We start from the raw sequence: 16,607 nt of genomic DNA, 5'->3' as shown, positions 1-16,607 counted from the left end.
GCTGCAAGGGCCCTGGGAGAAGCCATCTTCTCTTGATGGCTTATGCAGCCTGTGCCTTTGCAGGAGCTCCCATTAAGCAAACAGCACTTCAAAAGCTTGTCAGGTACATTCCAGTCTCCCTCCTGCCCACACCGTTGTCAAATGCACCCCTGTTCCTTCCTCCAGACGTCTTCCACACATCTCTATCGACAGCAGGGAACCTCCCTCTCCTTGACCACTTCCCTGAACCTCACAGGTCTCTGCTTCATCTTTTCTGTCACCAGTGCCGCCCAATTCAGTGTCCAAGGACACCCAGACTAGGGAAGTCCTGCACTTGGCACAGGAGTTCTGTGCAAGGCGACCAGACAGAGAACAAGTCCTCCGGGTTCTGCTCTGCCACCAGCCTAGCTCATCCTCAGACAAGTATCTTAACTTCTGGTTTGTATATGGTCAGCTGGGTTTAACAAGGCCCAGGCAATATTTTTTTATTATTATTATTTGCTGGCATATGAAGGTATAGTATGCACTATTTTTTTATATTTTTTTGACCCTTGGATGTGACTGATGGAAATCACTGAGCAGCATTGCAGGAGGAAGTGAACTTGATAAGCACTGCTTAGGATATTTAAGGCACTTTTAAGATGCCTCTCTTATAAACCATCATGGTCACAACCAGCAGATCACCATAAGAATGGATACTTTTCTGCAGCAGTGCTGTCCCAGGACTGCCATAGGTACCCTGGGCTCTGTTTTTTCCTCTTTACTGTTCATTCATAGCTGAGCATAGAGGTGAAGAAACAGGAGTGTGGTAGAGCACACTTACACTGTCAGCTTGGCTGCAGTAAGGACAACAGGGATAAGACAACTGGATGATCCTGAAAAACTTTGACATGAGATTACTAAAAGGGAGGAAAGAGCTCCAGAAAGCTTTTTTTAATGTCACCCTCTTCACACCACATGTTATTTCTCTGAGGGCAGTCAGATAAAGGCAAAAAACAGTGTTTACCAAATTTGGGACAAGGCATGGAAATAGCACGCTGCTTGAGATGAGCAGGGTACTCCACGAACATCCCATATTTTCATCCTTTCTAACTAGGAACTCACCTTGGGTCTCTAACACCTACGAAGATGTTCCCAGCAACCTGACTACTGCTGTACAGGCAGCACTCTGTGCTAATAACTGCCATACTGGATTTCACAAACATTTCATTCAAGCTTGCTCAGCCCTTTTCAAGTTCCACAATTAGCTTAAAATCCAGAAAGTTTCCAGCAAAACTTTTCTGTATAAATCCATCATCGATGCCCACGGAATGAACAAAAATGCAACATAAGGCTCAAACAAGAGGGATACACTTATACCCTGCTATATGCTGATGCCTTACATATCCTCCTGGTGTCAGACGTTTGCTACCAAGAGGTCCATACAGATATCCAGCAATTCCAGAACAAAAGGATTCATTCTTATTGTTGAATATGTAAAAATAAGAACTACTCTCAATCCAGAAGAGAAGTAGGCAGTCTTCAGTTTTAAAGCAAACCTTCTAGATGTAAATTGCTGCATTATTTAAGTTTATTGAACATCTAACACCAGGAAATGTGCAATTCATGAAATTTTCAGTGAAGATGTACAAATGAGACTTTCCGATATATTTTTTAAATGTGAAATTATCAAAGTTTTATGCAGCGTCGACTTTGGCCATATATGGTAGAGTTAATTGAAAGTGCAGTTCTAGCTTTAAAAGTCACTGTGAAACTGGCAGTGTGTGTTTTATTGTCTCTTAGCCATTTGCAACTCAAAGGTGCCCAAGTTTATACATGAGAAAGTGTTTCTTCTGACTGCCAGCCTGTGCTGCAAGACACTATTGAATCTGCGAATCCAGATAGATGCTTTGCTTCTTGTACACATATCACCAGTTCTGTAGTTTCTGCCAGCTGAATAACGTGCCTAGCGATCCAGATGCAACCCTTAAGCCCCAGATCAGACCCGATAAGGAATTTGCCATCATCACAGGGAGGATTGAACATCCTCAATTCAGAGTACCCTCAACAAAAACAACAAGCCAGACAGGAACAAACTGCATTTCATGGTGCTGGCAAAAAGCAGAAGGGTAAAGGTATCCTTAACTCAGGAGGGTGGAATGGTCTTTGATAAAGGGATACATGCATTACAATCATCCCGATTTTTCTCAACAGAAAGTATCAGTTTAGAATTTTCTTAGCCTCCAGGTGGAATAGGTTCTGCAGGGGCCAACTATCACGACACATTTTCAAGCTCCTAGACAGAGACAGTGTAAATCCAGCCTGGTGCCTCTGCTCCCTGAAACTGGATTACGGACTCCACATCCTGTCTACCTAAGCAGACAAATAGCTCTTACAGCTGGTTTTTGCACACAAAAACCTCCCCAAAAGAAAAAAAGACAAAAACAAAAAAACCCCAAAAAAAACAAAAACCCCACAAAACCACAGAAGTTCAAGAGGGGCTAGGCAAACTTCTGCCCCACAACAAGTAAGGCCACAGACCAGAACACTAACTCCAATGCAGAATTCATAGTTTCTAACAAACGTGAGGTCATACCCTCCTAGGTGCAGGAGATAGGCATTACAGAAGCTGTTGCACTACCCTGCTACAAGCAGGTCTTTGGTCCCTTGCTTTGGCCGTAGAGCTGCAGCAGCAGGAAACAGAACCTGGGATATTTGGTTGGAGTTTAATGCAGAGGGATGGATGAAAAGACCCATGCATCCCCCCCTCCTCCTTCCTTGCAGCTCCAGTGAGCAAACATCAGGAGCAAGAAGGAATTGGCCACAGTGACTGGAGGCTGCAGGGCAGACAGCGTGCTGCACTGTTTTACAAATGCCAGCGGAGCTGCCCGCCTCCAAATCTGCCAAGGGCGATACACAGGGATTTGGTCAGGAATTTGGAGCGCTCCGTTTTGTGGTAACTATTGCCTGCTGAAATACCTGCAAGGACTGTGTGCTGCTGCTGCCACCTCTGCTCACTGAGCCAAGCAGCACTGCCAGCCCTGCCAGCCCTCCCCGCGCCGCGCAGGGCCCTCCCGCAGCCGGCCCTTCAGCACAGCGCCTGCAGCTCCTGGGCCTTTGGCAAGGGTGAGCTTCCCTCCCCCACCCCGTGTCTGTGCGGGGCTGCAGACCTTTTTGCTCACCTCCTAGCTAGCCATTAATGCAAGCCTCGCTGAATGCTGGAAGTCAGCGAGCTCCAACTCCAACGTGTATGGTGGCTAGAAACGCGACTTGGAGAGCAAAAGGAGACCTTCCCAAAGCAGATCAGAGCCCAGGGATTAGTGTGCTTCCTGGATGGTGTGATAACCAGATTCGGATCCTGCTCTATTTTGGAGCGGAAACATAGATCTTCATGTTTTATTTTGCACTGGCTTAGAATCAGTCTCCACTTCTTCCACAAAGGCCATCCTAGCCTTGAGAAACCCTTCCTTGTACCAGTTTTTCACTAAACATCCACAATTTCCCCAAGGAGTTTCAGTTTTAGTGTATTTGCATGATCATTTTTAGAGCACCAATTCTGACTACTAACAAAAGTAATTACTGAATAGTATCAATCTACTTTTTTCACTTCATTCAAATGTGTGAATAACAGTAAACAAAAAAAAAAAAAAAAACAACCACCCCCTTCTTGTTCAAGAAACTAGTCTCCCTACAAAGACTGCTATCAAATAGTGCTGCTTTTAGATATCTAGACAAGGATTCTCTGAGAATGAATGCCTAGGTTTTTTAGATTTTGGCTTTGAAAGGTTTAGATTTTTTCTTCAAAAACTCAGCACATGGCAATACAACCACAGGTTTGCCACCAGCCGCCCTCTTCCTTACAGCATTCTGGGTCTCTCTTTTCCTTTCAGAATTGCAGTTCATGGAACCCACAGCACAACCCAACAGCTCTATCTCCTACAACCAGTTGCAAGGAATCCGTTTCGAGGCCTCCTGCTGCTATGCCTTTGCACCAATGTCTAAAGGAGGTGGCAGCATTGTGCTCTGACTCAACAGCTGGGTGCAAAGCGACAAATGTTCTGCAGGGGTTCGAATGAGATTAGCAAAATCCCATGGAACAATGATTAAAAGGTGCTGTAACAAATCCATTTGCTGCATGCAACAAACACAATTACTAGACAAATTATCACTCCCTCACCCCACTCCTCTCTCTGCGGTGAGCCAGGACTGAGAAGCCTCATCCTTCAGGCTCCAAACATGCAGTCCAGCTTTTTAAGCGATACTGCCATCGATTCATGATAGCAGCAGTAGCTCTCCACCTCCCTCCATGAGTTATGCCACCAGAGGGCACACAGATTGCCTAAATAGTACCTAGAAAACACCGGGTCCATTGGTCTTTGCGCCCATACTCAGTCTCACATACTCAAGTTCTCAGTCTTCACAAGCATGCGTCCTACCATCCAACAGCAACTCCTTTCTGCCAATACAGATTCTCACCTTTGGAGTCTCCAATCTTCTCCCTTCCTTCACCATTTTCTGAATTTCTCACATCTCCCAGTTTTCCCATTCTGACACAAATGCAGCCAACTAAAGCTCTACCTAAAGCAAAGGAGGGCTTTTGTATTCTTTGCAAGACTGAGAAAGGAGATTATAACATGAAAAAAGTCAGGAAGTTCAGTGCAGACAACTCAAGTCTACAGTGTTGCTTGTCTCTGGTTCAAAGCCAGAGCCCAACTGCACTCTCATTGCCCCAGTTCTGAGCTAATGAGCTCACCCCCTCTGCTAAGGGGCATGGGGTAAAGATGTCATTACCAACTGCCACCTTGCCCATACCAAGGCTACTTGCAAGTCCAAGCTAAGAAGTATCAGTTTCTCTCTACCAGCCAGCTCTCTCTATACCTTCCCTGGGACTGCTGGGCTTGGCTGCTCAGACCCCTGAACTGGCCCTGCACTGACTGGGAAAGATCCAGCAACACTTACCAGTCTGGACTGCATGCAATGCAAACTAGTGCTTCTTGCTTCCTGCCCAGGAAACAGATTGCAATTTGCATAGTCCTGTACATGAGCTAATAAACGATGATGAACTCTCTCTGGGTCTGCATCCATGGCACAAATAAGTCTGGACAATCCCCATTATGTATCCTGGCTCTTTCACTCAAGCTGCAATACCTTTCACCTCTGGAAGTCCACAGTGCCAGGCAGCACAGCAGCCACTACAAAACTTACTGTCGATTCAGTCCGTGTCCTTCCTCCACATCCCCCCCCCCCAAAGAAAAAAAAAAGTGTTAAACTGAGCAGCCAACACCACCCATTTAGCTTTCACTACCCAGTTCCTGTAGTGAGAGAGACAAGAGCAAACCAGCTAGCCAGTTCCCACCTACTACTGATCAACTTGGTCATCTCCTACCATCTTGTTCTACCACTGCCTCCCTGACAGCCCCACCTCCCTTTAGGTCACAGATGGCCTTGGGAGGGCTCAGCTCTTGTGACATGCCAGGAGTGCTACAAGCTCAACCACATCAGCTTCTGAGCCCGAAGGGACTCCTCCACTGTTCAGTTACCATTTTGAAAGTGTGTGAGATAAAGACCAGAGGATATATATATATTGTATACAAAGCCTAGCATGGCTTATAGAACAGAGTGATAGATATTGGGATTTCACTTTACTGGGCATCCAGCAGGCTACCTGTGTCCACCTGTCAGACAAAGCTGAATGAACAACCCACTAAAGGAGAAAGGGAAAAAAAAATGTCTCCGAGTTAAGTAGTTGATAACCAGGACTTCTGAAGGCTTCCTTACGAGCCTCTCCTGTGCCAGTATCTGCATCACAGCAGAAATAATACAAGGCAAGAAAGAAAAATGCTTTAAAGAATATGGTTCTTTGTCAGACTGGAAGTATTAGCTGTGATTCAGAAATTAATGACAGCATAAAAATCTATTAAGGCATCTAGACTGTCTCTCAAGGGACCTTTTCAAGCTTGTAGTGCATGGATTATTCTCCAGGGCTCTGCCCAGCCAAACTTCAGATATCCCAAATGACAGCAATTCCACCACAATTCTTAACAAAGCTATTTCACCACCTAATTTCTTTCTTTCATTAAATATTTTCTCTCCTGCCAAATTCCTGCCCCCCCCTTCCCCCACCCCTTCCCTCCTTCAAATTTTCTACCATGAGAGACACTTCTAGCTCTGAGTCGACAAGACAATTCCTCACGCCTTGCCGGTATGCCTAGATCATTAGCATAGCTCCTCTTCAGTCATTTAGCCAAAACAACTATATATTTAGCTCTTACAAGCATTCCTCACAAGTCAGTCCCTCCAGCCCCTTAATCATTCTCCTTGCAATCCTCTGAATTCCCTCTAATTTTGTTTACATCTTTCTGGAATTGAAGTGCCCGGAACCAAGCGCTGTAAACAACAACAGCTCGTTATCTGGCTAGACTGTAATTCTGGTGATCACAGCACAGGCCCCGCATATGCCACGCACACACAGGCATGCCCCTGCTCATCCCCAGGTTCAGACACGGCATCGCTATGGGATGCAAGTTCGGCACAACAGACGTTCCCACCTCCCCAGTGGTATCAGCTGGGTCTCTTCCAAGGAAATCCAATTCCAAACAAAAGTGGGGGTCGATCTGCAGAGCCCTTACAACTCTTGCTTAAACAAGGCATCTTGTGAATTTGCTGCACCGTTTTCTCCAGTTTTTACGATTCCCAGTCTGTCCAAGGCTAGTCACAAGCCAAACTGAACAAACATCCACATTATCCAACAAACACAATCCACAACATAAGCTAAACTTCTTCCACATGATGCATGCTCCTCGGTTCCAGTCCTGTCAAGCAGTGGCAGATCTCAAAGGCTGCTCTTACTTCTCAGCCACTAAGGCAAGCATGGCAACAGTGGTTTCCCTGAGCAGTTTCCCCCAGGGAAACTGCATCTGACCCTTGGTCAAGGAAGCCAGGACTACCACGCTCCTTGCCAGCTGTATTGAAAACCCTTTCCCAAAGACGCATTAGCAGGAGAAGGTCAGATCTAACACTTCAGGGAAATAAATGGGATGATGCGTCCCTGAGAAAGCTCTTCCAGCTGCTGGCAGGCTCAGGACAGGCACCAGCTCCTGGTTACACTCAGGTTATGTTTTCAAGTTCTTCGTCACACCTATAAAGGCTGCAATTTTCACAACTTTGTTTTAGATGATAGATGAGACTTTGATGTAGTCTTATGACAGAAGTTAACACATTGAAGAAAAGTCTTTAAGCACTTGTGCCTTAATCTGTTCTTGAAACTGAAGTTGGAAGTTTTCCAACACCTTTGTTTTTCCTTATTAGAAAAATGCCAATTCAGTAGGCAGAAACAGTCTGCAAAACTTTCTGGGTTTGCTTCAACACACTTTTGGTGAATTCCAGGCAGGGTTCAGTAAAAAAACCTGTCCAAGGTTCCTTCCAGCTCCCAGGATATCTGTGGGATAGCCAAAGAGAGGTGGCAGCTGCACAAGAAGGGTTCTTCTAGACCAAGGTCTTCCTTTGACAATTTCAAAGCCTCCTCTCACATAACATCCTCAGGTCTGCATGAACCTCAGAGAGGACACTCTAAGGATCCCTGCTCTGCAGCAAAGAAAGCAGGGGCTTGAAGCATCCTGCCTCGGCAGTACCTTCCACACCACCATTCCTTCTTCATGGCAGCTCAGGCCAGGCTCCAGCGCCAAGGGCAGCCTGGGATGCCTGCCTTCCTTGCTGGGGTTGCTTGGGGCAGCAGCAGGAAGGAGAGAAAGAGCCCAGAAACTCTTCAGGTTGACCAGGGAACAAGCAGAGCCTACAAGCACGGGTCTTGTGAGGTCTCCTGAAGCGAAGCCTGCTCCTACAAAGCTTTAGAACAGGACAGAGCCAGGCCAGCCAGAATGGCCTCTTCTTCTTTCCTCTATGCACACAGCAGGCCAGAAGAGAAGGAAGAAGCTGTACCACTGACCTGAACTCTAGGTCCCTCTAGGGCAATGCCCCAGCTCATTTACCTCATGCTGCAGCCTGACTTTTTTTATTATTATTTATTAGCAGCTCAACCTGTTGTAGGTCTGTGGCTGCTGGTTAGCATGCAAACCTGTCACCAGTAGACATCTAGGATACATGGAAATGGAGAAGAGGTCCTGTACCCTCACCATTCCCCACCTTCCCTCTCTTAGCAGGCCTAGACTACAGACATCTTACACCACTTCAGCTGGTATGATTAAGCTGTTTTTTCTTTGAATCACTGAAAAATTACTGTTAGTAAAAGCCCTAACCCTGATACAGCTCAAAGACTCTTCCAGACAAATTATTTCCTTCCCTCTAGAGAAGATCTAGAAGTGCAGAACATCTCACAGGGACATGCTTGCAGTCAGGTCTGTCCTGCTTTTACTCAGCTACCTCAAGCCAGGACTTGCCAAGACACAGCTCTGCTGGGCAGAATCCCGGCTGCTGAGGCCGTTAAACCAGCAAGGCTCTGCTAGCGCAGGTACAGCCAAAGCGCAGACTGGGTTTACTGGTTCAGGTGCATCCAGCCTACAAATCCTTTCCTCATCCAGTACACAATAGCATAGCTATGTAAGAAAGGTTGGCTCACACAGGTTGTACTATTTTTGAATATGTCTGTTTAATTAAAAGAGTGCAGCCTTGTGTGTGTGAGAAAGCCTCCTTTTTCCCCCCCCTCTTCCTTCTATTCCCAGAAACTCTCCCATGAAACTGCAGGAGTCAAACACGTCCTTTCCGTTCTCTACACTGTATTTCACGCCCAGGTGACTGACTGAAGCATGACTAAGTGGCCACCTCACACTGAGGCTATCATAGAAAGACGAGGAGGGGTAGCCAAGCCACAGCAACAATTCTGTTTAACAGCAACAATCTCTTGCCATGTCAAGATAGGATGCAAATCCGCTATGAATAATGGCCACTCCAAAAGCATACATAGCTATGCAGCTATTCCTATCAGGAATCATGCTGCATTCACCTACTGAGCTAACATTTTATAACACCTCCCTTACACAAAACAGAACTCCAAACCAGATTTGTTAATGTGGTGCAAGCATCTTTACCACAAAACTTACACATTTTCCATTACATGCACACATTCAAACTCCTGCGTATGTGTCCACCATCACCACCTGTTTCGTACACATATCTTCCCAAGAGGCAAAGAAGAGGTATTCAAAGGCCCCTGGCCATACCTTCATGCACAGATCATGTATATGGGCATAAATGAAACTAGTTGTTATATAAGTGATCCAAATGTACAACAAAGTAGTTTTATGAGGCAAAGAGTAGATACTCATACAAGCAGATGCACCCACAATGACACAAGCCTGAACACATAAAAAAACCCCCACAGATGACCCCCGAAATAACCCCTCCTTCCTGCAGGCAAACCCTCACCTGCAAACCCCTCTTTTGCCAGACACCTAAGCATATATCCACACTTCACCAACAGCCACACAAGTCCCAGTCAGGTAGCGCAGTGCACCAGCTGCAAGGCTCACAGTCAGAAAGACTCTTGCTCTCACTCCTCACGTAGCTTTGGGTCAACTGCTGAGGGCCAAGCACAGCCAGGCTCCACACAGGTGCAGCAGCCAGAGGCCATGCAGAAGCACAGTTAATGTCCTAGCAGGCTGTAAGGATTAATTGGTTCCAGTCTGCAACTCACCATCAATGTAAGTGCTAAGGGGCAGAGGGGAGGGAGCTGTGATTACACACTTACATTGCATACTCATATCCCAGTGGCTGCATGCTGATGCGCTATTGATTTCCTAGCTGGAAAGCTCCACAGCCTTCCATTTGTCTCCTTTCTTGCTGCCTCCCTCATCCTGCTGCTCATAATGTGCCTGCCACATGTTCCCCCTCCCAAGAGCACATCACAGAAAAAGGAGGTGGACACCCTTTTTGCGGAAGGGCTCTGCCAAACCTGAAAGAAACTAAGAAACATGCATCCATGAGATCGCACAGGGGCAAATCCTAGGAAAGGGAGCAGGTTTCAAGAGCAAGTCATCTTCAGGGGAGTTTCTTTTGGATGCTTTATACAACTTGGGAACCACAAACGCCAAGACTGTGAGCCTGCAGCCGCAATTGTACTCGCCTTTGCTTTGAGCCAAAATGCTTCCTGTGAAGCCTACTTTCTGACGTTATTAAAAAAAAAATGAAGAAGAAAAGCCGCAACCAAACAAAGCCTCAAAAAACCCACAACATGCAAGCCCGCCTTCATTTGATTTGTACATCCTTGCATCGCCCCCAAAACCATCTCCTCCCAGAGATGCCATTCAGCAAAGTCCAGTACTGCTACAGCTGACGACCATATCAAAATCCTATTCTATGCTTGTGGGTGACCGATAAGCAGGTCTAGTGTGAGGGGCCTTTTTCCCCTCAGCATGTAGTCATGCTGCATTTTTTCCATGAACTTTAAGACAGCAGGTATAGCCAGCAAGACACTTCACCTAATATTAGGCCTTGCAAGCCTTCCCTAGGGAGAATACTCATTTGGCTTAGAGAAATTAAAGCAGCAGCCCCTGCAGTGCTCTTCCCTCTCTTTCCATGCAGGCAAGCAGGGCAATGCTGCCCCACTGGCAGGCGACCTGCTGGAGGGAGCTCACAGGGAAAAGCCTTGGTTTCCTGGGTACCCAGCATCAGCCAAAGCATCGCAGTGCAATGGCGTAGTACAGAATCAACCCTGGATTTCTCCATTTTCCCCACCCATTTCTGTAATAATTACAAATTCCTAGCATTTCTTCTTCCTTTCCATGCTGCCTGCAGGGATCTCTGCCCTTCCCTGACTCCAGGAGGGGGCTGTGTCTCACATTCTCACCTGCAATGCCCTTATCTGCTCCTTCTCAGAGTGGGACAAGATGGTCTGAACTGTGCTTCATATTTTTGATTTTATCCCAGATAAAATGTCAGCAGGAAGAGCACATCAGCTGTCAAAGCCATTGCTCATTGAGCCTGAACAGCACATAAGACTATGCCACACACTTCTTTAAGGAGAAGGGGATACCGGAGAGGCAAAGATTCATGCTTTCTATGGGGACTGCAGACAGGAAAACTCTGCATCCTCCCAGCAGCACCCTACAAGTGGAGGAGACAATCTTTGGCAAAGCACATGCCTACATATTCCAAGGCACATATTTCCCCAGACTTTTCTGGGATGCCTTTTGTCAAGTGCCACTATGGATTTCACCCAGATTATTCTTTAATGACCTCTGTCAGCCAACGACCCCAGCTGATCGTCTTCCACAAGAAAGCCCATCAGGTATTCAGAGCCACCCAGAACAGGAGGCTTCCCTTGCATTCACTCTTGATCACCTTTCACCACCTGTTTTCACTTTATATCAGACAGGTCAGTAAGCAGTGCTGCAGCTCCTCATCACCAGCGCTGCCTCACCAGCCTCTCCAGGTAACTGCACAGACCATCCAGCTGCTGGGCAGGGGCTACATCACATTTGGACCCACACATGAACACCCCTGCTTTAACCCCTTCCTAAGCAAATCACTCTTGCACAGCATAAACCTGCTGAGGGAAGAGGACAGACCCCACTAGCAAGACAAGGGTCTCAGCATACCCAAAAGTTTACGAGAGGTAAAGCTGACACACAGTAAGGATGTAAACTTCTAGAGCATTTGCTCTGCCATCAGCCTAGTATGACAGCAGCAATATTCTTCACCCTGTCTGTAAGAAGCTCTATTTCTTGCAGGTGAAAAAGGAGGTGGAAAGAGTTACTCTGAAAGAAGTCATCTCCTCCTCAGACCACTAGCATATGCATGGGTGCTGGTAGGCTGAAACCACAAACAGGGATTAGGGTATTTGTTACAAGATCAGTAAAACCCTTGTGAGAGGGCATCCAAAACTAAAAGATGAAGCAAATTTCTACTTACCATAATAAAGCTCTCTGAGTAGGTAGCTGAGTGCTGAGATTTATAACAGCTTAGGGGAAATGGGTCCTTACTGGTGTGGTAATTGTTGACTCAAATGGTCTGCAATCACTGGGATAGGACTAAAAGAAACACTTGGGATATCTTTTTAATGCTCCCTGTTTGCAGATAAAAAGCCTTCTCTGCCTCTTTCCTGTCTTAAGCCAACGAGAAAAGTGTTTTGTTTTAGGTATTGAACCTCTTCATCATTTAAGGGAATGCGAGGCAGCTGAGTGAGTTGTTACCTCATCAATACAGCCCAGCCTTCGAGAGCTTCCCCTGCCTTCTCTGGCAGATAGAGTTAAAAACAGATAGGAAGAAAAGTATATTCAGGAGAGCAGGAAAAGTCTTTTTTTTTCCTTTCCAGTCGGCGATATCTAAATGTTATCCGGCTGCATCACAATCACCCCACGCTGTTACCCATATACCACAATGTCACCACTCTCACACATGTACATTCCTGCTCCTCCCTCTGTTCTCCCCATCCATTACACATTATCAGTACAGAAACACTTGGGTACACGCTTCCATCCATATAGATTGCACAAACCCTGCGCATTAACAAACACATCATTTTTCACACCCGCATTGCCCTGTAACATTATAAAACATGAGACTTTACAGATAACATTTGTACCGCATACTAACTTAAAAGCATCCTGCTCCACTTACCAGAGTGCTTCTGTGATTTCTTTCGTCAGACTCATTCCCCATTTATGAACACCCTTGAGCAGCAGCAAAAACATATAAATAAATGCTGCAAGTACTACAAGACCAGTTCTGCACATCCTTTCTTAAAGCATCTACTCTACTACATTGGCTCCGGAGGTATCTTAATTTATTTTCTTTCTAAAAGCACAAGATCTCCTGCAATTAACCAATGAGGCGGGGTTGTAGGGGAGGTTTGTTAAAACAAGCTGGGACTTTTTAGCAAATTGCTGATTTGAAACAGCTGTTATTTTTCAAGGGAAATAATTTGTTTAGGAGAATTTTCAATGTAAAGCAATGCTGAAAAAATCATTGTATACTTTGTCAAGGCATTCATTTTTTAAATAAAACGCTCTGGGGCAGAATCAAAATTACTTTTCATATTGATAGCTGAGTTAGTTTAAAAGTAGGTAAAAGTGAAAACATCAACATAAATTTCTTCTAAATTATCAAAACACAATTTTTTGATAGACCCAAATCATTTGCTTCTCCTCCCCATCCCCACGCACCCAATTTTTGACTGGGGGGGGGGGGGGCAGGAAAGGAAAAGAAAAAACTTCAGCTTTAGAGACCAATTCAAGAATCTGATCATCAGAAGCTATGAGGAATCGTTTAAGTGAAAAGCTGCAGCATGCCACTAGAAATTCCCACCCACCAGCAGTGCTGGGGTGTGTAAGTACTTTTATTTCTCCAGCCCCACCTGGCCAGGAAGGCCAGTGTACCATGCAGGAGGGACCACCATCCCGCCCCTGAGCCACCTGCCTCCCAGCCAGGGCTGGAAGTGCAGCTGAAGGGAAGCGCAAGAATCCTGAACCACAAAACTAAGGAAACATAGTGATGAGAAAAAAAAATAAAAAAATTTTAAATCCTCTGTGTAGGACTCAGACCCTCTAAGCTAGGGGAGAAGGAGCAAAGCCTGTCTCTGTGCCAAAGCTGCCGAGCCCAGGCAGGCGGGGGACAGGCAACCCATTGCATGTCCCCTGGCAGAGGCGCTGGAGGAGACAGCCTGTGCTGGCCACTTGGCACTGGGGAGCCCGCAGGTCTCCTGCCAGCCTCAGCTGCTCTTCCTCCCCGGCACCCCCATCGCCTGCTATTCAGCCTCAGCTTGGCCATACCCAGCAGCTCCGGCATCGCTCCCCTTCACCCCCACGTTTGGTGTCTTTGGGAGAAAAGCAAAAGGCGAGGAGCCTGCTTTTCTGTTCACCGGTACACCCCCAAGTGGACAGCGAGGAAAAGGGGGAGAGAAGGCACGGGCAAGTTTTGGGGGGCTTGCAGGGGTGCAGGCTGGCTTGGCTGGCTGCGGAGGGATGCACTCAGAAAGCACTTGGAAGCGGTCCGACCCGGGTCACTGCCTGGCACAGCCGCTACTGCAGTTTCCTAGGGCAGGAGCTCCACAGAGTCGTGCTCAGCGGGGTGGTAGAAGCGTTCGAGGCTGGTTACCACAGCTTTCAGTGAATAACAATTAATTTGAAATAAGTGGCTTTGGTTTGTGGTTTGTTTTGGGGTTTTTTTTTTAAGGGCACAGTACTTTCCCACCCCCTTTTAACTCCTTCACGTATCTTTGGACCTGCTTCTGAGGTACCCTGCTCCTCACATGCAGCCCAAATATTCCTGTTTCCCCATCCTTTCACCCTCCAGACCAGAGAAAGGAAATTTCTGCTGGCTATGAAACTAGATCCAGCACTGGATTGGGTCTGGTTTATATTACACCTGAAGTTTGGGAGCAATAGAACAAGCAGCTCCAGGTTTGCAAACCCCTCCCCATCCCCCCCCACCCCCCATCCCACACACCCCCACACCCACCGCCCCATCCCATTCCATCCCATCCCCCAGGGAGGGCAACTGTGCTGCCTCTGCCTTCTCAGAGGGCACCTGGTAAGACCTCAAAGGACCTTCTTTGATGCCTTCAAAATCAGAATAGAAGTGGCTGATACAACTGTGGCAATAATAACTCGCTAAAACAGAAGGTAAACCCCTGTAAATACCTGTAGCCTGGCATCAGCTACAGCTACAAGAAAGGACTAAACCAGCCCCGGGTTGTGCTAGCGTCAGGGTGTTCTGGGCACAACTGAGGGAAGGTCTGTGACTTGGAAATACTGCGTGGAGCAAGCGCCATCGACTACAGGCTAGGAAACATGCATCAGAAGGATAGGCAACGTTCAGAGTCAATGTGAATTGCCAGTGTCCATCTTCTTTGACAGGTCTGTGCTTACTCCTCCAGAGCAGAGGGAAGTTCACATCAAGCTACACAACTTCACTGCTGACATTAGCTACTTCTGTTACACAAGTACTGGTTCTCCTCCCACCCCACGTACATCCTATGTGCTGGAAAAAACCCTCCTTCCCTGTCAGAAATAGCCACTTTACAGCGAGGAAGTCAGCTGGAAGGTGCTGGTGCTGGATTCACAATCCAGAGTTCACAGAATGCAAGTTTGAGAGAAAATATGTGACAGTGAAAAGCATGTGTATGCAATCCAGAAACAGAAGAAGTGAGAGTGTATGAAGAGGAGCACTCAGTGAATGTGAGAAGGTGGCAAAAAATGAGGGATTTCATAGTGAGTGCTTGCAGTAGTGACAGGCGAGTGTGAGGCTGCAACAGAAAGCATGTGTGTGACGGAGCATGCCTGTATGGGAATTTGCTTAGTAGACGTAAAATAGAAGAGGACAGTACATGCAAGACTGTGTGTAAAAGTAAGAGCAGCTAAGGGGAAGTGAGGATGCTGTGACTGGGCATATCTCCATGCACAGCACTCATGCACTGGTATGCACAGGAGTGAGAGAAAAGCACTGTGTAGTCAGAGCAAGATACCCTGTAAGGGTGCAGCTCACTGTGAATGCAAGAGTGTGAGGCACAGAGTAGGCCAGAAAGAGTACATATATGTTCTTTATTTATATGTTCACCTGTATGTGTGTGTATGTGTGCATGCATGCAGGCTTACAAGGCTGGTGCAGCAGGATAGGCAAGGGATTTTTATATGCAAGCAACTATGAACACTGCTGTGCAGGATGGAGAGGGCACAAGAAAAGGCTGGGGGGGCTTTGGGGGCAGGGGGGGAGGCAGGAGAGCGGGAAGAGGGAACGTGAGCACAAGAGAGGCAGACTGGCACTCCAGGAATTGCATGTGCTAGAGAGCTAGAACTGTATGTGCCAGAGTGAGTTTAGTCATCTTCCCTGCTATATTCATGAGTGTGTGTGTGTGTCTGTGTGTGTGTGTGTGTGCGTATGTGTGATGGACCACTGGTGTGTATAAGTGAGTGTGGATCATGTACAAGCTGTGATTTGGAGGGCTATGATTATATGTACATGTGTGACATGTATTTATACATATAGCATGGGAGGCATTAACCCTTAACTCCTGTTTACAGAAAGCATCTCAAAACCAGCTAGCATGCCTGTCATCACTTCAAACTAAATTCCATACTCGCAGTTGGCTCTTAAAGCAAGAAACCCAGCTGGCAATTCTCCACGGAACAAAACCCCATACCCAACAAATTTTCTTCTCCTGTCTTTCCTCCATCACTCTCTCTTTTTTTTCCCTGGTGGAGGGGAAGGACATAGTGTTTTCGCAGATAGACCAGAGGCAGAGGTTCCTCTAACCTCCCCCTTTCTGAATAAAACCAAAATAAAAATAAAACAGGAAGAAAAAAAACCACAACCAAAACCCAAAAGAAACTTAACACTGATCCCTTCAGGAAGGTGAAGAATCTAGGAGCATCAGTACTTGTGCCCCAAAGTGCAGAGAAACAGTGGCTGTGGATTGAGGGGGTACCCACATTCACCCACCCCTCTTTTCCTTTGCAAATCTTACTGTGCCCCCCCCCCCCCCCCAACTTCCCCTCTGCAAAAGCATAAATACAGCAGCAAAGTCAGTCACATGCAGTGCCCTCTAACCATAGGATTCACCAGCAGCGATCTCTCCTTGGCTTATTTCCTGGGGGGGGGGGGGGGGGGGGGGGAAGGTTTGGAGGGGAAGGGGGGGGGGTGAGGAAGCTCCAGCTTCCAGCTCCATCATGTTTCAGGCCATCCTCAGCCCATCAGCC

The 16,607-nt window shown here is 46.8% G+C and overlaps 1 protein-coding gene across 1 annotated transcript in view; it reads right to left on the bottom strand.

The window, feature by feature from the left end:
• Positions 1–16,607, bottom strand: part of LSAMP (limbic system associated membrane protein) — a 1,038,741-nt gene that overhangs the window by 994,916 nt on the left and 27,218 nt on the right. The gene's annotated exons all lie outside the window — the stretch shown is intronic.

Source organism: Falco punctatus (genome assembly GCF_963210335.1).
Source record: "Falco punctatus genome assembly, chromosome: 6".
NCBI lineage: Eukaryota > Metazoa > Chordata > Aves > Falconiformes > Falconidae > Falco > Falco punctatus.
The sequence above is the reverse complement of the archived record's forward strand: the minus strand, read 5'-3'. Positions and strand labels throughout refer to the sequence as shown.